Source organism: Sceloporus occidentalis, unplaced genomic scaffold, assembly GCF_023333645.1.
Source record: "Sceloporus occidentalis isolate IW3139 unplaced genomic scaffold, rSceOcc1.0.p SCAF_567, whole genome shotgun sequence".
Classification (NCBI taxonomy): domain Eukaryota; kingdom Metazoa; phylum Chordata; class Lepidosauria; order Squamata; family Phrynosomatidae; genus Sceloporus; species Sceloporus occidentalis.
In genome coordinates this window covers 42,192-62,500 of record NW_028317547.1, presented here as the reverse complement: position 1 = coordinate 62,500, position 20,309 = coordinate 42,192, and positions in this window count along the sequence as shown.

Here is a 20,309-nt window from a genome sequence, read left to right as displayed (position 1 = left end):
ACATCGTAAAAATGCCCCAGACACCCAGCGTTACAGCCCTCGCTGAGCGAGGCAGGTACCGTCCTCCTGGCATCTGCCAAATCCAGAGTCGTCCGTCAGACTGCCCGCCGGTGATAGATGGGGGTTGACGCCGGCGTCTTCACCGCGGACCGGCACGTCGCTCCCTCCCGGGATGGTTGAGAAGGACTTTCCTCGCCCGGTGAGACGTGGAGCGTTTTCTCTGAACCTCCTCTCGCTTTATTATTCTTGTGGTAAAAAGTGTCGCCAGCCTGTGGTACAGAAGCCCCCATTGGCGCAAGTCCACAGTCAGGGGTCTGCTAGTCTGTAAAACACTGCGCTATATCAAATCATAATACAGGTTCCAGGGCTGGAGACTATTATTATTATCTTTTATTTATATGGCGCCAACAGTTTACACAGCACTTAATACAATCCATATATTCAAGGGGTCTGACAAGACGAGAACTGACAGACTAAGACAAACCGATACATTCGGTGGAGACTCGGCTCGCAAGCTTACAATCTAGAGGGATGAGCAGACCTGTAACTAGAGGCAGTCCTCGCAGTTACATCAGGTTATGTCCCATGAGAAAGAGATGTGGGCTAAAAGGATGTAAGTTGAGTCTAGTCTGTCACAGAAGTGATGTTAATCAGCTGTCTTAACGGTACGAAGGATCTCGGCGGAGTACACTTCTCTACCCGATCCTGACTCACATCGGATGCTCTTACAGAGCCAGCCCACAATAACCCGGTGTGCGGAGCTAACGTGGGGCAGCGTTCAGCATCCAGAAACCATAATAAGAGACGGCCGTGATGTAACTTGAGATCAGGACTAAAATGCAGGCATGACACGCGTGAACTCACACGTAAACACAAGATAACCCCCCCTTTCCGCACATGTATGTTTTCCTCCGATGGTCCCGATGTTTCAGCCCCCATCCCCCGATCTGCCTCGCAGCCATTCCTGCTTTTGTTCGTCTCCATAATCTCATTGCTTTGGGGTAATTACTAATCTCACCCGCTATAAATAGCCCTCTCTTCACACCGGAGAAATCAAACACCTCCCCCACCCAGCGTTATTAATCTCCCTAACTACACATCCTCTACCTCACCATCCCTCTAACCTGCCCCTAGCCTCTCGCACCATTCCTCTAACCTGCCCCTAGCCCCCTCGCACCATTCCTCTAACCTGCCCCTAGCCCCCTCGCACCATTCCTCCAACCTGCCCCTAGCCCCCTCGCACCATTCCTCTAACCTGCCCCTAGCCTCTCGCACCATTCCTCTAACCTGCCCCTAGCCTCTCGCACCATTCCTCTAACCTGCCCCTAGCCCCCTCGCACCATCCCTCTAACCTGCCCCTAGCCTCTCGCACCATTCCTCTAACCTACCCCTAGCCTCTCGCACCATTCCTCTAACCTGCCCCTAGCCCCCTCGCACCATTCTTCTAACCTGCCCCTAGCCTCTCGCACCATTCCTCTAACCTGCCCCTAGCCCCCTCGCACCATTCCTCTAACCTGCCCCTAGCCCCCTCGCACCATTCCTCTAACCTGCCCCTAGCCCCCTCGCACCATCCCTCTAACCTGCCCCTAGCCTCTCGCACCATTCCTCTAACCTACCCCTAGCCCCCTCGCACCATCCCTCTAACCTGCCCCTAGCCTCTCGCACCATTCCTCTAACCTGCCCCTAGCCCCCTCGCACCATTCCTCTAACCTGCCCCTAGCCCCCTCGCACCATTCCTCTAACCTACCCCTAGCCCCCTCGCACCATTCTTCTAACCTGCCCCTAGCCCCCTCGCACCATTCCTCTAACCTGCCCCTAGCCCCCTCGCACCATCCCTCTAACCTACCCCTAGCCCCCTCGCACCATTCTTCTAACCTGCCCCTAGACGCCTCGCACCATCCCTCTTACCTGCCCCTAGCCCCCTCGCACCATTCCTCTAACCTGCCCCTAGCCCCCTCGCACCATTCCTCTAACCTGCCCCTAGCCCCCTCGCACCATCCCTCTAACCTGCCCCTAGCCCCCTCGCACCATCCCTCTAACCTACCCCTAGCCCCCTCGCACCATTCTTCTAACCTGCCCCTAGACGCCTCGCACCATCCCTCTTACCTGCCCCTAGCCTCTCGCACCATTCCTCTAACCTGCCCCTAGCCCCCTCGCACCATTCCTCTAACCTGCCCCTAGCCCCCTCGCACCATTCCTCTAACCTGCCCCTAGCCCCCTCGCACCATCCCTCTAACCTACCCCAGGTTTTGCCCTTATTCCGAGCGAAAAATATTGGGCCGGAACCCGGGGTGCGATCAAACATGACGCCATGGAACATGGGGCTGGTATTCAATTATTTGCGGGCCGGATTTAATTCCCGGTCCGGCTCTGCCTCTAACCTGCCCCGACTTCCCAGCCTCAGCCGCATAATTCCCGGCGCCTGCCGCTCACAACGCCTCCTAAAGCCTCTTACCCGCATTCCTCCCCGTTCATCGCCCGATGACCTCCGCGATTTACCCCCCCCACTCCTCCCCACCTGTGGAATTTTCTGGCAAATGTAATCTTATCTCCAAAACACGAGGTTTTAGTAAATATGCAGACGGCGGCGGCCCCTCTAGTCTGCGAATCCCTGTTTTATTTATTCATTTTTGGGACAGTTTGTGCTTTCTTGGTGAGTTTTCTGTAATATGGTAATAGTGAATAACCGATTGAACTATAGTGAACCCTGGTGCAAAGGGGGTGAGAAGCCCCAGGGTGGGCTGCCACGGGAAGCTCGCCCGCTTCTCCTGCTGTCAGACACTAGTCAGTCGTTGGTCTCGTCTTAGATTCAGGAGCCGTATGTCTATCCCATGCATGATGAATACCCTCACTGTATTACCCTCTACCACTTCTGCTGGGAGGCGGTTCCGATTATCCACCACCCTCTCTACTACACAACACAGCAGGTTTACCCGAGTGGCATCTCCCAAACTGCTACCCAATTCCTACTGATTTCCAGCATCTGTTGGCGGCACGCGGAGGTGCATGGTGGCCGCAGACAGGAGAGGATAGCGGGAATATTCACTGATATACATTGTAATAACATATAATATATAATCGTGATGTTACGCTTCGCAGTAATGGGGCAGCTGCGACTCCTTCACATCGAGCGAGGAGCTCTGACCATGCGCTCGGCTCGGAGGACTTTGTTCCGTCTCCGATTCTTGGACGGATTTGCTCCGTTTCATTTCACTTCTAATTGGCCTCTTGGCCTCGTTTCTGACTCCCGGGAGCCAGGAATCCATCAGATCTCGCTCCAGATCGAGGTGGGACTGAGAGGTCTTTCTCTTTGAGGAGCGCAGATGTTCTGGCGGGGTCTGCCGGGGGGGCTGGTGGGGTATGGGGGGGGTCTGCCAGGGGGGGGGGCCGGTGGGGTATGGGGGGGGGCTGCCGGGGGGGCTGGCGGGGTCTGCCGGGGGGCTGGTGGGACCAGGGCTACTTTGTATATAAAGGAAAGAAGCGTCCCTTTTTGGGAATACATTCACTAATGATCTCGAACGCCTCGCTGCCAGAGACGTTCAGCCCAGAAGGCAAATAATTCCATAAACGGGGAAGAATCTTCTGAAGAAAGACGAGAAAGGAGAGGAGGAAACAATTTCCTAAGATCCGGGACTGGCGCTCACGGGGGGGCTTCTAATATTAAGGCTCCTTCCGGGGCTCCCTTCATTTAGTAGACGTTGTGGTGACATAAGTATTGTTGTCAATGTTTTTGCCAGTTGACCTCTTCCTGTATCACACGTGGCTTTTGATTTATTAACGAGGGCAAACCTACAGATTTAATACGCCTGTTGAATGAAAAATCTTAGTTCCGTCTCTCTCTGCCCCCGTCCTGCGTGGACGGGGCAATCGGTGCTGTGCTGGGTTACGTTGGACCTTTAGGTTGCAGGTTAGTCTTGGAAAGCGCTGCATTGTATGTTGGGCTGTCACTCATTTATTGTAGGTTACTTTGTTTTTGTCTCTTATTAAATATCTGTTAAAGTAGACGAACCTTTGTGAGATATATTTTTATATTTGGTTTAAACTAGACTTGTGCATTCGTCTTCGGGCGAACATGAAAACGAGCACGAAGAGGCCGTTTTTTTGTTCGTTCCGAAGGAACGTAGAACAGAATACAGTGCCGGCAAACCGTAGGCGAAGACGAAGACTCACAATCACGAAGAATCTTCGATTCTTCGTGATCGTCTTCGTTTTTGCCGCGCAACCGCCAAAATTTCAAACAGGAGTGAGCTGATCCTCGTCTGTCCAATCAGCTCACTCTTGTGACGTCACGCTAAGGGTCTCGTCCAATGCCTGTGCTGCTGTTTTTTGAATTCTGAAGGCGCCTTTATAAGACCAGAGCTTGCCTGAGAGATCCATTCATTTTTCGCTGTGACTGCTTTGGCAACACTGCTGTGCTGCATCCGAGCGTTACAGAGAGAGATTGTTCTGTTCTGTGTGAGACTGGTAAGCCTTAGCCTGCCATTTCTCACTGTGTACTTCATCCTCACTTCAGTGCTACTTAATTAATATATTTAATAATAATAATTTGATTAATTTAATTTTTTTAAAATTAATTTGTCATCAACTTTAGTGTAAGTGCTGTTGAGTTGACAGTGCACCCAGTGCCTCAGTGGCACTGGGGTGCCCTTGCCCTGGGCTGGCACTAGTGCCTATTGCCTGTCCTGCTTAAATAAATTAAATAGAATTTATAAATTACAATTTAATAGAATCTATAATTTAATAGTTCATTATAATATTATATATATATATATATATTTGTCAGTCATATATATATATATATACTATAGTATACTAGTGTAGAGTGTACTGTAGACATTCATCTACTAGTGTCTAATTTAAAATCAGTAATATTAATTAATATAATTAATAATTGAATTCATTATAAAATTATATATATATTTGTCAGTTATAGTTAGTAATAGTATACTAGTGTAGAGTGTACTGTAGACATTCAGAACATCTACTAGTGTCTAATCTAAAATCAGTAATATCAATAATTCTCTAATTCTTTCTTATCTTAATAGTTAATTAAATTAGCTATAAATAAAAGTAATAATATTAATTAATTACTACTAGCGTATAGTTCAGCTAATCTTATTAGTACTGGTGCTGCAGCTCTATAGTTTGTGCTTTGTTTTAGCAACAGTAAGAGACCAAGTCAATTTTTCTTAATTAATCTTTCATTTTATTTCATTTGTTTTGCTCACCTCAGTCCATCAGTGAAGTGAACTTGTTGGGCTAGTGAGTGCAGCCGCATAAGTGCTGTGTTTTTTTTTGATCAGCAAGCAGTGACGTTAACTGTTTTGCAAAGATTTTCTCATTTATTTTACATTTTATTTCAATTTTATTAAAAGTACCCTTAGTGTTTTGCTCACCTCAGTCCATCAGTGAAGTGAACTTGTTGGGCTAGTGAGTGCAGCAAGCAGTGAAGATAACTGTTTTGCTGTGACATTTTATTTTATTTCTAATTCTTTTCAAGAAAAATTGACTGTGACGAGCTGTACTAAGCAAAGCTTCAAGCTACTAGCTGTAGTACTAAAATAATTCTAATCTTCTTTAATCTTAATCTATAATATATTATAAATAATAATATTCTAATTCATAATCTATAATATAAGTAATTCTAATTCTAAATTCTAATTCATAATCTATATTCTTCTATCTATAATACATAATATATAAGTAAATTAGTTCTAATCTATTAATATTATATAACTTAATATTAATTAATAAATCATATACTGAATCTGATTTAACCTCACTTTAGCTTAGTGGGTTTGAGAGCGTCTGCCTAGAGGTAGACTTATAGTAAGGAAATATAGCTTTAGGCTAGCATAGTGGTAGGCTAAGCTCTTAGGTCCGTGTAAATTCAAATTAAAAATAAAATACTGCTAGTTATTAAATAGTTAATCTTGAGTTAATAATTTCAATAACTTTAGGATTTTGGCAGATTGCACACAGCACAGTGCAGTAGTGCATAGTTTTACTTTTTAAGCAGTAGCACTGAAGAGAACTTCCTCTAATTTTTTTGTCTTTAATTCGTTTTTCCTTTTTTTTATTTTTATTTTTTTTTTTTTTTTTTTATAGTTTTTTAAACACTACACTACACTACACTACACTACACTACACACACAACACAAAATTTGAAATGGATCCTCCTTTTGGGACTAAGGAGGGACAAGCTCCATCTACCACCACCACCACCACCACCAGCACCACCACCAGCACCACCACCAGCTCTAAGATGCAGCCTTTGCGTCAGTCTAGTCGGCCAAGTAGGCCAAGCTCTCGCTTATCATTTGGGGAAGCATTGCTTGAAGGATCATCAAGTAAAGGAAAGGCACCAAAAGCAGGCAGTAGTAGTGCGGCTAGGCCCACAAGCTCTATGGTTTTTTACGGAAAGCCTAAAGCACCAGAAGCACGTTCAAAGTTAAAGGGTAGCACAAGTAGTACCAGCCCAGTGACTAAAAAGAAGTGCCTTTTGCCCCAAGCAGCATCTTCCCCATCCACCAGCAGCATGCAAGGTACCAAGCAGAGCCAAATTAGCAGCAAGACTCAGAGGGGTCCCAAACCAAAGCGATCTCATTCCTTTGTAGGGAAAACCACCACCACCACCACCCCCGCCTCTACCACCACTAGTGCTGCGCCTACTGTTCCCACTGGTACCGCCACGCCATGTCCTCCTAGTACCTCTAGCAAGCCACCAAGTCCTTACAAAATTTTTGTAAAGACAGTTAGAGAGAGGGCTACACATAGTGGAACTCCACCTAGCGAGGTAGCAGAGGAGCCTGAGACTGAGAGGCCAAGTGCAGAGTCTATTCTTCCTGCTCGCACTACTACTAGTCACGAGTCTCACGACGATATCAGTCTTAGCTCCAGCCTAGCAGGAATTCCATTCGATCTGGCTAATGAAGAGCTAGACTATGAGCCAGAGGAAGTAGAGGAGATGAGTGGTCAGGAATCAGATTCCTCAGGGAGCAGTGTCCAAATGACTAGTGCACAATTTTCCCCTGAGCCTCCACCTTCTCCGCTACGATCATCACCATCACCACCACCAGCAGCAGCAGCAAAACCTAGCAAATCTAAAGCAATTAGCAGTCCCACTATGGCCAGTACTGTTACCACCAGTCCCACCACCACTAGTTCTGCCTCTGTTCATCCACCCCGAGCAGTAAGAGCAGCACCCAAGGCACACTCCAAGGCTATGCGCGCCCCAATTTGGGAGCACTTTGAAAATGTTGAAGAAGGGCGCTATGGAAAGTGCAAACATTGTGGGAAGCTAATAAGCAGAGGGAAAGTGTCTGGCCATTTTACCAGTGCTAGCATGAAGCATCACCTCAGCACTCAACACAACGCTGTGCTATTGGGGAAAGATGCAGAGGTAAAACTTAGTGCAGGCAGCATAGCTGGTGGCCGTGGAAAAACCCCAACAGCTTCTTCTTCTGAGCCAATAGCAGCAGCAGCAGCAGCAGCAGCAACTAGTGCTGGCAGCCAGAGACCAAGGCAGGTTGGAGCACTGCATGCCCAGCCCACCCTGGAAGAATTTGGGGCATTCCACTCCAAGAGAACGATGCCCAAACAGCAGGCCAATAAAGTAACGCGACTTATTGGTCAGTTCATTGCTGTTGGAGGGGCATCCTTCTCCATGATTGAAGGGGAGCCTTTCAAACAATTGATGGCGGCTGTGGCTCCACAATACACAGTTCCGTCACGTTCCACTTTCAGCAGGAACATTGTCCCCTCGCTGTATCGGTCCTGTGTTGCAGCAGTGAAAGAGGAGCTTTCCAAGGCTGCTGGTCAGTGTGTTCATTTCACTACAGATTTGTGGAGTGCACCTAGCGCCCAGCATGCCTTTCTTTCTTTGACAGCACACTGGTGGCAGCCCGGTGTGTCTAAGGAAGTTGCTGCAGCAGGCTACCGATCATTCCTTCTCCATGCAGAAGTGATGGATGAAAAGCACACTTCCCAAAATATTCTGCATGCGATGAGGAAAATGTTTAGCCTTTGGGTGGGAGCAGAGGCGGGCACCAATGTTGAAGTTGGTTTTGTGGTAACTGACGGAGGTGCCAATATGGTGAAAGCGCTGCGAGATGGTCATATTGTTGGTGTGCGCTGTGCAGCCCACATCATCCATCTTGTAGTGAAGGCAGCAATGTCAGAAGGAACTAATGTGGCAGCAGTAGTTCTGTCCCGCTGCAGAAAGATCGCTGGGCACTTTCACCATAGTGTTAAGGCTAGCCAACTTTTGAGGGAAGAGCAAGAGAGGTCAGGTCTTCCCGTACACTGCCTACGTCAGGATGTCAGTACACGGTGGAACTCCACGTTAGACATGCTAGAGAGGATTTTGGAGCAGCAGAGGGCAATCCATAATCTTGCCTCAGAGCACAATATTGGGATTACCTCTCCATTGAATAGGGAGGATTGGACAGTGATCGCCCAGCTAGTGGCAGTCCTTAAACCATTCAGGGATGCCACAGAAAATTTAAGCTCAAACACTGCCAGTCTGGCCCAGGTAATCCCAGTGTTCTCCCATCTAGGCAGCAAGATGGATGTGTTCCTTGGAAACCGTGAGGCTGTTGAAGGTGGCACTCTACATCCTGACGTAGCAGCCATAGTCAGGAAGCTGAAGGATCTGCTAAAAGTACACCTTCGCAAGCGAATGGAAGAGAGTCCCGAAATGATGCTAGCGTGCCTTTGTGATCCAAGAATTAAGGGAAAGCTAGCTTTGAAATTCAATGTTCTCAGTAGCTACCGGGAGCAATTGGTCAACAAGGTGCGTGACTGGCAGCGTAAAATGGGAATGCTGTCCGAGGAGGGTGAGGTGCAGGAGGAGGAAGAGATGATGTGGTCTGCTACCCCTAGCAGCAGCATCAGCAGCAGTGCCACAAGCAGCACAACACAGCTGAGTGGAGCAGCTGCGTTTTGGGAAGAGGCACTTGGCAGTATAGTTGGACCATCTGACAGAGCTAGCAGCAGAAAGGAGAGTAGTGCTGCTGAAATGGTCAAACTTTACCTCTGTGAAGTTCCTTCTGCTCCTAATGTTGATCCTCTTAGCTACTGGGATGAAAAGAAGAGTGTGTGGCCTGCACTCTCATGGGTTGCGCAGCAGCTTCTATCATGTCCGCCAACCACTGTTCAAAGTGAGCGCGTGTTTTCTATGACTGGAAACATACTGAGTCCACAGCGCTCACGCATGGCACCTCATCTGATGGAGCAGATTGCCTTTCTTAAATTCAATCTGCCCAAATTGGGTTACCCAGCTCTTAGCTTGGAAAGTTAAATTTTTTCTCTCTAATGTTTAAGGTAGTTTCTCCCCCTGGTTGCACTTGCTGCGGTGTGGCAATGCCTGCTACCTCCGCTGGTGTAGCCAATTTACGCTAGGGCCTAGTGTCTGAGCTCTGTAAGTCCGCTCCCAAACGCCTAGGACTGACAGTCTTTGGATGCTTTGCCCTGGGGTGAAACAGGTGAGTGGGTCGTCAATTGCCCACTCATTCACCTTTTTCCGTTTCCAACGCTGCTGCTGGTGGTGGTGCCAGTATCTTTTGCCAGTTCGCTTCCTGGCTGAAATCATGCCTCAGATGTCCCTAATGGAAAGGGTAGTTTCTCCCCCCTGGTTGCACTTGCTGCGGTGTGGCAACGCCTGCTACCTCCGCTGGTGTAGCTAGCTTATGCTAGGGCCTTGTGTCTGAGTTCTGTAGGTCTGCTCCCAAACGCCAAGGACTGACAGTGCTTGGATGCTTTGCCCTGGGGTGAAACAGGTGAGCGGGTCGTCAATTGCCCACTCATTCGCCTTTCCGAATTCTGCTGCTGCTGGTGGTGGTGCCAGTGTCTCTCTTAAATGCCAGTTCGCTTCCTGGCTAGTGTCATGCCTCGAATGTCCCTGATGGTAAGGGTAGTTTCTCCCCCCTGGTTGCACTTGCTGCGGTGTGGCAACGCCTGCTACCTCCGCCGGTGTAGCCAGCTTACGCTAGGGCCTTGTGTCTGAGTTCTGTAGGTCTGCTCCCAAACGCCAAGGACTGACAGTTTTTGGATGCTTTGCCCTGGGGTGAAACAGGTGAGTGGGTCGTCAATTGCCCACTCATTCGCCTTTCCCAATTCTGCTGCTGCTGGTGGTGGTGCCAGTGTCTCTCTTCAATGCCAGTTCGCTTCCTGGCTAGTGTCATGCCTCGAATGTCCCTGATGGTAAGGGTAGTTTCTCCCCCCTGGTTGCACTTGTTGCGGTGTGGCAACGCCTGCTACCTCCGCCGGTGTAGCCAGCTTACGCTAGGGCCTTGTGTCTGAGTTCTGGAAGTCCGCTCCCAAACGCCAAGGACTGACAGTGTTTGGATGCTTTGCTCTGGGGTGAAACAGGTGAGTGGGTCGCCAATTGCCCACTCATTCGCCTTTCCCAATTCTGCTGCTGCTGCTGGTGGTGGTGCCAGCATCTCTTCTCTGCCAGTTCGCTTCCTGGCTAGTGTCATGCCTCAAATGTCCCTAATTGTAAGGGCAGTTTCTCCCCCCTGGCTGCCTCTGTCTGCGGTGTGGCAACGCCTGCTACCTCCGCCGGAGTGGCCAGCTTACGCTAGGGCCTTGTGTCTGAGCTCTGGAAGTCTGCTGCCAAACGTCTAAGACTGACAGTGTTTGGGTGCTTTGCCCTGGGGTGAAACAGGTGAGTGGGTCGCCAATTGCCCACTCATTCGCCTTTTCAATGCTGCTGCTGGTGGTGGTGCCAGCATCTCTTCTCTGCCAGTTCGCTTCCTGGCTAGTGTCATGCCTCAAATGTCCCTAATTGTAAGGGCAGTTTCTCCCCCCTGGCTGCCTCTGTCTGCGGTGTGGCAACGCCTGCTACCTCCGCCGGAGTGGCCAGCTTACGCTAGGGCCTTGTGTCTGAGCTCTGGAAGTCTGCTGCCAAACGTCTAAGACTGACAGTGTTTGGGTGCTTTGCCCTGGGGTGAAACAGGTGAGCGGGTCGCCAATTGCCCTCTCATTCGCCTTTCCAATTTTTCAATGCTGCTGGTGGTGGTGGTGGTGGTGCCAGCATCTCTTCTCTGCCAGTTCGCTTCCTGGCTAGAGTCATGCCCAAAATGTCCCTAATTGTAAGGGCAGTTTCTCCCCCCTGGCTGCCTCTGTCTGCGGTGTGGCAACGCCTGCTACCTCCGCCGGAGTGGCCAGCTTACGCTAGGGCCTTGTGTCTGAGCTCTGGAAGTCTGCTGCCAAACGTCTAAGACTGACAGTGTTTGGGTGCTTTGCCCTGGGGTGAAACAGGTGAGTGGGTCGCCAATTGCCCACTCATTCGCCTTTTCAATGCTGCTGCTGGTGGTGGTGCCAGCATCTCTTCTCTGCCAGTTCGCTTCCTGGCTAGAGTCATGCCCAAAATGTCCCTAATGGTAAGGGCAGTTTCTCCCCCCTGGCTGCCTCTGTTTGCGGTGTGGCAACGCCTGCTACCTCCGCCGGAGTGGCCAGCTTACGCTAGGGCCTTGTGTCTGAGCTCTGGAAGTCTGCTGCCAAACGTCTAAGACTGACAGTGTTTGGGTGCTTTGCCCTGGGGTGAAACAGGTGAGCGGGTCGCCAATTGCCCACTCATTTGCCTTTCCCATTTCCTTTTCCATTTCATTATTTTCCTTCTGATACACAACCAACCAAACATAACACACACAATAACACATATAACACATATAACACACAGTGACATCACACATAACACACATACACACACACTTACAATGCACAAAACACAAGGACCTTTTCCTTGTTATTTGCCCTGGCCTTCACTCACTAATAGCATTACATTAACACTATAACTCACACTTCACCCTATAACATTTTTCCATCCACATACCTGCCAACAGACCCAACTTTTTCAGGGACAGTCCTGCTTTTTTCCAGTCCTGTCCCATCTAATTTAGCTAAACTAGGTATGCAAAATGCAAATACACATAGGTAGTTATAGCTCGGTAGGTAACGCTACTATAAACATTTAATAAATATAATCAAGTACTAAATAATAAATCTAACTTTAAAATACATTTAAATAAACCCCTATTTTTTTTTAAAAAAAAACATTAAAATTAAATTATTATTATTTAGACATAATCCATCTTTAACCAAACCAGTGCACTGCTACTAATCTTAAACATAACCGTACATTAACCCTAAGCTATTTTTTAGTTCTTGTCCAACATTTTTCCATCAGCATACCTGCCAACACACCCAAGATTTTGGTGGACAGTCCTGCTATTTTCCAGTCCTGTCCAATAAGTAAGTTGGGTTGTTGCAAAGTATGCCATTGTAAATAGGTAGCAAATGTTAGGCATGTAAAGTGGTCCAAAATCAATTTAAAAATGTAAAATATTCCCTATTCTTTTATTAAACATCTATGGACAGTACACCTCGGTACGTGTGTGCAACTCTATTGGTCGTTTCGGCAGGGGGCTCGCCTGCCATCAACGAATGAAGTGCATTCTGCAGTTCTGCAATTCACTCGTTGATGCCAGACCAGCCCCCTGCCGAAACGACCAATAGAGCTGCACACACGTACCTTCACGGCAGCTGCTGCTGCTGTGATGTGTTATTAACCCCGTATTAACCCCTGCTAGGCAACCAGGAGGAAAACGAAGATTAAACGAGCACGAAGAATGTCCGCGAATATTCGCCCGAAGAGAAGACAGGAACGGGCGAATATTCGCGGAATACGAAGATTTTTTTTTCCCCGAAGACGAGCACGAAGACGAACACGAAGAGCCCCCTGGTGCCCAAGTCTAGTTTAAACAGCACAGAGACGTGACCTGGAGAATTGGAGCTTCACCCGGAGGGTTCCCTGGGCTCCTTCACTCGGAGGGTTCCCTGGGCTCCTTCACCCCGGAGAGTTTCCTGGGCTCCTTCACCCCGGAGAGTTTCCTGGGCTCCTTCACTCGGAGGGTTCCCTGGGCTCCTTCACTCGGAGGGTTCCCTGGGCTCCTTCACTCGGAGGGTTCCCTGGGCTCCTTCACCCCGGAGAGTTCCCTGGGCTCCTTCACCCCGGAGAGTTTCCTGGGCTCCTTCACTCGGAGGGTTCCCTGGGCTCCTTCACTCGGAGGGTTCCCTGGGCTCCTTCACTCGGAGGGTTCCCTGGGCTCCTTCACTCGGAGGGTTCCCTGGGCTCCTTCACTCGGAGAGTTTCTTGGGCTCCTTCACTCGGAGGGTTCCCTGGGCTCCTTCACTCGGAGAGTTTCTTGGGCTCCTTCACTCGGAGGGTTCCCTGGGCTCCTTCACTCAGAGGGTTCCCTGGGCTCCTTCACTCGGAGAGTTTCTTGGGCTCCTTCACTCGGAGGGTTCCCTGGGCTCCTTCACTCGGAGAGTTTCTTGGGCTCCTTCACTCGGAGGGTTCCCTGGGCTCCTTCACTCGGAGAGTTTCTTGGGCTCCTTCACTCAGAGGGTTCCCTGGGCTCCTTCACTCGGAGGGTTCCCTGGGCTCCTTCACCCCGGAGAGTTTCCTGGGCTCCTTCACCCCGGAGAGTTTCCTGGGCTCCTTCACTCGGAGGGTTCCCTGGGCTCCTTCACTCGGAGGGTTCCCTGGGCTCCTTCACTCGGAGGGTTCCCTGGGCTCCTTCACCCCGGAGAGTTCCCTGGGCTCCTTCACCCCGGAGAGTTTCCTGGGCTCCTTCACTCGGAGGGTTCCCTGGGCTCCTTCACTCGGAGGGTTCCCTGGGCTCCTTCACTCGGAGGGTTCCCTGGGCTCCTTCACTCGGAGGGTTCCCTGGGCTCCTTCACTCGGAGGGTTCCCTGGGCTCCTTCACTCGGAGAGTTTCTTGGGCTCCTTCACTCGGAGGGTTCCCTGGGCTCCTTCACTCGGAGAGTTTCTTGGGCTCCTTCACTCAGAGGGTTCCCTGGGCTCCTTCACTCGGAGGGTTCCCTGGGCTCCTTCACTCGGAGGGTTCCCTGGGCTCCTTCACCCCGGAGAGTTTCCTGGGCTCCTTCACTCGGAGAGTTCCCTGGGCTCCTTCACTCGGAGGGTTCCCTGGGCTCCTTCACTCGGAGGGTTCCCTGGGCTCCTTCACTCGGAGAGTTTCTTGGGCTCCTTCACTCGGAGGGTTCCCTGGGCTCCTTCACTCGGAGAGTTTCTTGGGCTCCTTCACTCGGAGGGTTCCCTGGGCTCCTTCAGTCGGAGAGTTTCTTGGGCTCCTTCACTCGGAGGGTTCCCTGGGCTCCTTCACTCGGAGGGTTCCCTGGGCTCCTTCACTCAGAGGGTTCCCTGGGCTCCTTCACTCGGAGAGTTTCTTGGGCTCCTTCACTCGGAGGGTTCCCTGGGCTCCTTCACTCGGAGAGTTTCTTGGGCTCCTTCACTCGGAGGGTTCCCTGGGCTCCTTCACTCGGAGAGTTTCTTGGGCTCCTTCACTCAGAGGGTTCCCTGGGCTCCTTCACTCGGAGGGTTCCCTGGGCTCCTTCACCCCGGAGAGTTTCCTGGGCTCCTTCACCCCGGAGAGTTTCCTGGGCTCCTTCACTCGGAGGGTTCCCTGGGCTCCTTCACTCGGAGGGTTCCCTGGGCTCCTTCACTCGGAGGGTTCCCTGGGCTCCTTCACCCCGGAGAGTTCCCTGGGCTCCTTCACCCCGGAGAGTTTCCTGGGCTCCTTCACTCGGAGGGTTCCCTGGGCTCCTTCACTCGGAGGGTTCCCTGGGCTCCTTCACTCGGAGGGTTCCCTGGGCTCCTTCACTCGGAGGGTTCCCTGGGCTCCTTCACTCGGAGGGTTCCCTGGGCTCCTTCACTCGGAGAGTTTCTTGGGCTCCTTCACTCGGAGGGTTCCCTGGGCTCCTTCACTCGGAGAGTTTCTTGGGCTCCTTCACTCAGAGGGTTCCCTGGGCTCCTTCACTCGGAGGGTTCCCTGGGCTCCTTCACTCGGAGGGTTCCCTGGGCTCCTTCACCCCGGAGAGTTTCCTGGGCTCCTTCACTCGGAGAGTTCCCTGGGCTCCTTCACTCGGAGGGTTCCCTGGGCTCCTTCACTCGGAGGGTTCCCTGGGCTCCTTCACTCGGAGAGTTTCTTGGGCTCCTTCACTCGGAGGGTTCCCTGGGCTCCTTCACTCGGAGAGTTTCTTGGGCTCCTTCACTCGGAGGGTTCCCTGGGCTCCTTCAGTCGGAGAGTTTCTTGGGCTCCTTCACTCGGAGGGTTCCCTGGGCTCCTTCACTCGGAGGGTTCCCTGGGCTCCTTCACTCAGAGGGTTCCCTGGGCTCCTTCACTCGGAGAGTTTCTTGGGCTCCTTCACTCGGAGGGTTCCCTGGGCTCCTTCACTCGGAGAGTTTCTTGGGCTCCTTCACTCGGAGGGTTCCCTGGGCTCCTTCACTCGGAGAGTTTCTTGGGCTCCTTCACTCAGAGGGTTCCCTGGGCTCCTTCACTCGGAGGGTTCCCTGGGCTCCTTCACTCGGAGGGTTCCCTGGGCTCCTTCACTCGGAGGGTTCCCTGGGCTCCTTCACCCCAGAGAGTTTCCTGGGCTCCTTCACTAGGAGGGTTCCCTGGGCTCCTTCACTCGGAGGGTTCCCTGTGCTCCTTCACCCCGGAGAGTTTCCTGGGCTCCTTCACTCGGAGGGTTCCCTGGGCTCCTTAACTCGGAGGGTTCCCTGGGCTCCTTCACTCGGAGAGTTTCTTGGGCTCCTTCACTCGGAGGGTTCCCTGGGCTCCTTCACTCGGAGAGTTTCTTCGGCTCCTTCACTCGGAGGGTTCCCTGGGCTCCTTCACTCGGAGGGTTCCCTGGGCTCCTTCACTCGGAGGGTTCCCTGGGCTCCTTCACTCGGAGGGTTCCCTGGGCTCCTGGCGGAGATCTCCATGCCCCCGTGGGGGTCTGGAGACGGCGCTGTCACAGCTTTCTTCTGGCCGAGAACGGGTTTCTTTCCGAGACTCGAGTCCTAATGAATGTTTCATCGCTTTCCTCTCACGTTTCAGGCTCCAGGAGCCGCCATCCCAAACCTTCACGGCGCTCAGCGTTTATTCATCACGCGGTTTATAATGCCCCCGACGCGTCCGTCCAGGATTCATAACCCTCCCAAACAGGTCGAATGGACAGAGAGGGGCAGCTAGAGGCAGGACAGGGAGAGCGGTCATACAGAGACATCCATTTCACATGCGTGCTTGGGGTCATATATGACGGTGATCCGCGGATGGCAGAGCATCTCTGTTTTGGAAGTATGATAGATTGTAAGCTTGCGAGCAGGGCTCTCTCCACCAAATGTATCGGTTTGTCTTAGTCTGTCAATTCTTGTCTTGTCAGATCCCTTGAATTTATGTATTGTATTAAGCGCTGCGTAAACTGTTGGCGCTATATAAATAAAAGATAATAATAATAATGATAATAATAAATGATAGAAAAAAGAGAAAAGGCAGCCCGGTCCCACCAACAGGTCATCCGACATTTCATTCTCCGAAGGACTTCATGGCATAGTTGCAGCTCTCGAGCCCTCAAGAGCCCCTCATTCCTGCCAGGAACTTTGTAAAATACATAAGGCTAGATTGTAAGCTCACGGGCCAGGTTTGTCCTGGTGTGTCCGTATTAATTTGTGTGAATTGCCCCATTTATATTGTACAGCGCTGCAGACATTGTTGGCACTTAATAAATAAAAGATAATAATAAATAACAAGAATGAATTTATTCACTTTTCATGGCAATAAATTGGATGCAGATCTTCTGGGGAGGAGAGAGGGGCATCAGTGGGGGGGAGAGGGGCATCAGGTGGGGCACTTGGGGAGACTAGATTTATAAATACGCCAGGAGAGGGGCAGCTGCTGGAAATGCAAATTACTTTTTCACAGAGAGACGGTGTCCCCTCTAACTCCTCCGGGTGCCACCAACCCCAGCAGGGTGAGAGGAGACCCAGCGGCCCAGCGGCCCCCGGCCTCTAAATGATGTGAGGCCGACCCAGAGACTGAACTGAGAAGCCTGGGTATTAAATCAAACTGACCGCAGGGCAATAATTATCGGGACCTGCCCCACCGCCCTGGGGCCACACCGCCTGAGTATTAAATCAAACTGACCGCAGGGCAATAATTAACGGACTTGCCCCAAATCATTAAAAATATCCCGTTCATCTAGCACCAGCTGCCCCGTCAAAAATACCTGCCATCTGTCCCGGAATCTCCAAACAAATCCTGCCATCTGTGGCTCTTATCTGACGAAGGTCAAAGGCTGAACAGCTCTTGTATTTATAGAGACCCAAAAAACTGCACATACCGGCCCCAACCCCAACCCCCCCCCCCCTCCCCCGGCAGCTGAATGGCTCAGGGGCTGTTTGGGGTTTATTGTTAATATTTGTTGCTGGGGTTGTGGAACGCGCATACCATCCAACTGCCACTGTTTAGTCAGATCAGTCCCTCTCCCATATACTTGTGTCCCTCTCTCCTCCTCAATGGCCCTTTTTCCTCTTCTGATGCCCCTCTCTCCTCCACTGATGCCCCTCTCTCCTCCCCTACATGACCCAGCTGTAGTCAGACAAATACCTCAATTACAGATCTGAGCCCCGTGGGGGGGGGGGATATGCCCCTGTGCCCCCTTGCTATTCCATTCCCTGAGATGGGGTAATTCATTATCACGGCCGGTACCCGGGTGCAAATTGTCTGCAGGAACAGCAATAACTGTAAAAATAAATTGTTTGCCGGGTTCAGCATTTACCCCGAGGGGCAGAATGTCACAGAGCGTGCCCGGTGAGGTGCCGCGCATGGCGTGAATGTGATTAGGTAGCGAGCGCTAATGCAGGGACTGGGGCACAGAATAGAGACATCAGGCGGTAGTTTTCTGCATTTAGCGGGTCTGTCTCTGCCTGGGGCCCCGGGTAACAGCAGGGATTGGGCGCCACCTGCAGGACACGTTGCTAACTGACCGCGTCTGCCGATAGATAGAAGCTGAGCTGCTGTTACATTTATCTGCCGCAAAAACCTGTCCTGTTTAACCAGACAAATCACCAGACCCGCCGCCAGCCTGCGCAGCTTCCAGACACGGGGAGCCAGGACCTGCCCATGGCTTACTGCCCCTGCCACACACACAGCACCCCCTGCCCCGCGCCCAGCACACAGCGCCCCCTGCCCCGCGCCCAGCACACAAGGCCCCCTGCCAAACACCCAGAACACAAGGCCCCCTAGCCAACACCCAGCACATAGCGCCCCCTGCCACACACAGCGCCCCCCACCTCACACCCAGCACACAGCGCCCCCTGCCCCACACACCCAGCACCCTGTGAAACCGCGTCTTTTTTTTGATGAGGAGAGAGAGGGGCACCAAGACAGCAACCACTTGGCACCCCTCAATCTCCTTCGTGAGGACTCTAGCTCGGCAGAGCAGCAAAACAGAGGCCTTACGCTCCCACCACGGGACTTCTGCAAGGTAAGTGAACTGCAAAGTGGGGAGAGGGTGTAGATAGTGAGAAGGGAGGGAGAGGGGGTAGCTAAGTGAGAAAAGGGAGGAGAGGTAACTAGTGAGGAAGGGGGTAGTAAGAATATTGACATAAATAAAGAGTGAGAATCAGTGAGAGAATTAATTAATTAATGTGTTGATGCATTGCGTGAATGAATAAGAATGTGAATTAATATCTGGATGAATTGTGTGAATGAGTAAGAGAATGAATTTGTGAGAATGCATTCATGAATATGTGTAAATGATTGTGTGAATGAATTATGTGAATTAAATTGTGAATTAGTGAGTGACTGTAAAAGTGTGTGAATCATAGGTGTATAATTGATTTGTGGAAAGGCAAAGATGGCACAAGCAGGGTGTTTGAGCCTTGGGGACAAAGATGGCACAGGCAGGGTGTTTATGGCACAGAGATGGCACAGGCTGGCCTATTTGGGGACAAAGTTGACTAATGCTGGCCTGTTTAGGGACAAAGATGGCAAGCCCTATGTGTGTTATCTGGGAGCTGGTCAGGATCTATGTGGGCAGTGTGGACGCCAAGGCTGGCTTTGGGGTGCAACCTTGGATTTATGCCTGAAATTTAGGGTTTTATCTTTAATGCTGAGTTTATATGTGAATTCCAGTTGATCTATACCTGCAAAGCGGGGGTTGTGTGTTATTCTGTTGATCCATATCTGCTATGCTGTTTCCATACACTATTTGTGTATACCGGCAAATGCAGGCTTTGTATGTCTTATTCAGGTGACCAATACCTGCAGTGCTGTTTCCATGTGTTGTTTATTTGCTCTATACCTTCAGTGCTGAGTTTACATGTGATTTCCATTTGATCTTTACCTGAAATGCTGGGTTTGTGTGTTCTGTTGATCTATACCTGCAATCAGTGGCGGAACTACCGGGGTCGCACGACTGCGACCGGGCCCTGGAGTTCTGCCAGTCAGGGGGGCCCAAGGGGTGCCAAGCAGTTGCTGAAAACGACCGCTCGGCAACTCTTGGGCCCCCCTGACTGACAGAAATCCAGGATGCCTCTGCTCCCCGCCGCTGCTGCAGCCGTCGCTGCTGCTGCCGCCGTCGCCTGCCTCAGCGCTGCCCAGACTGCAGTGTTGGGAGCGTGAGGCATTTGTCTCAGGTGCTGGCGCTTCACGCTGAGCGCCGGCATATGACGTCATATGCCGGCACTCAGCAGTGAAGCGCCGGCACCCGTGACAAACGCCTCACGCTCCCAACACAGGAGTTGACGGTAAGTGACCTAAAAAGGGGGGGGTAGGGAGGGAGAGGGTAGATCGTGAGAGGGGGGGGTTGGGAGGGAGAGGGTAGATCGTGAGAAGGGGGGGTAGGGAGGGAGAGGGTAGATCGTGAGAAGGGGGGGTAGGGAGGGAGAGGGTAGATCGTGAGAAGGGGGGTAGGGAGGGAGAGGGGAGATCGTGAGAAGGGGGGGTAGGGAGGGAGAGGGGAGATAGTGAGAAAGGGATAGATGGGTTGGGGGGTGGGGCGGGCCCTTAACAGATTCTCGCACCGGGGCCCTGAGGTTTGTAGTTACACCCCTGCCTGCAATGCTATGTTTCCATACATTATTATTGTATACCTGCAAATACAGGATTTATATGTCTGATTCTGTTTATTTGATCTATACCTTCAGTGCTGAGTTCATATGTGAATTTCAATTGATCTATACATGCAAAGCTGGGTTTTTGTGTTAATGTGTTGATCTATACCTGCTATGCTATGTTTCCATACATTATTTATATGATGCATGGAGCGGGGCCCGGGAAATGCTTGCGTAGGGTCCAATGTTTTCAGTATAAAATGTGTTGGCAGCAGGGTCTAATATTAATATATATGTTCAGCAGGGGCTAATATTAATATATATCGGCAGCAGGATCTAATATTTATATATATATAAAATGCATGTATAACGCATATATATATACGTCTGTGTGTGATCT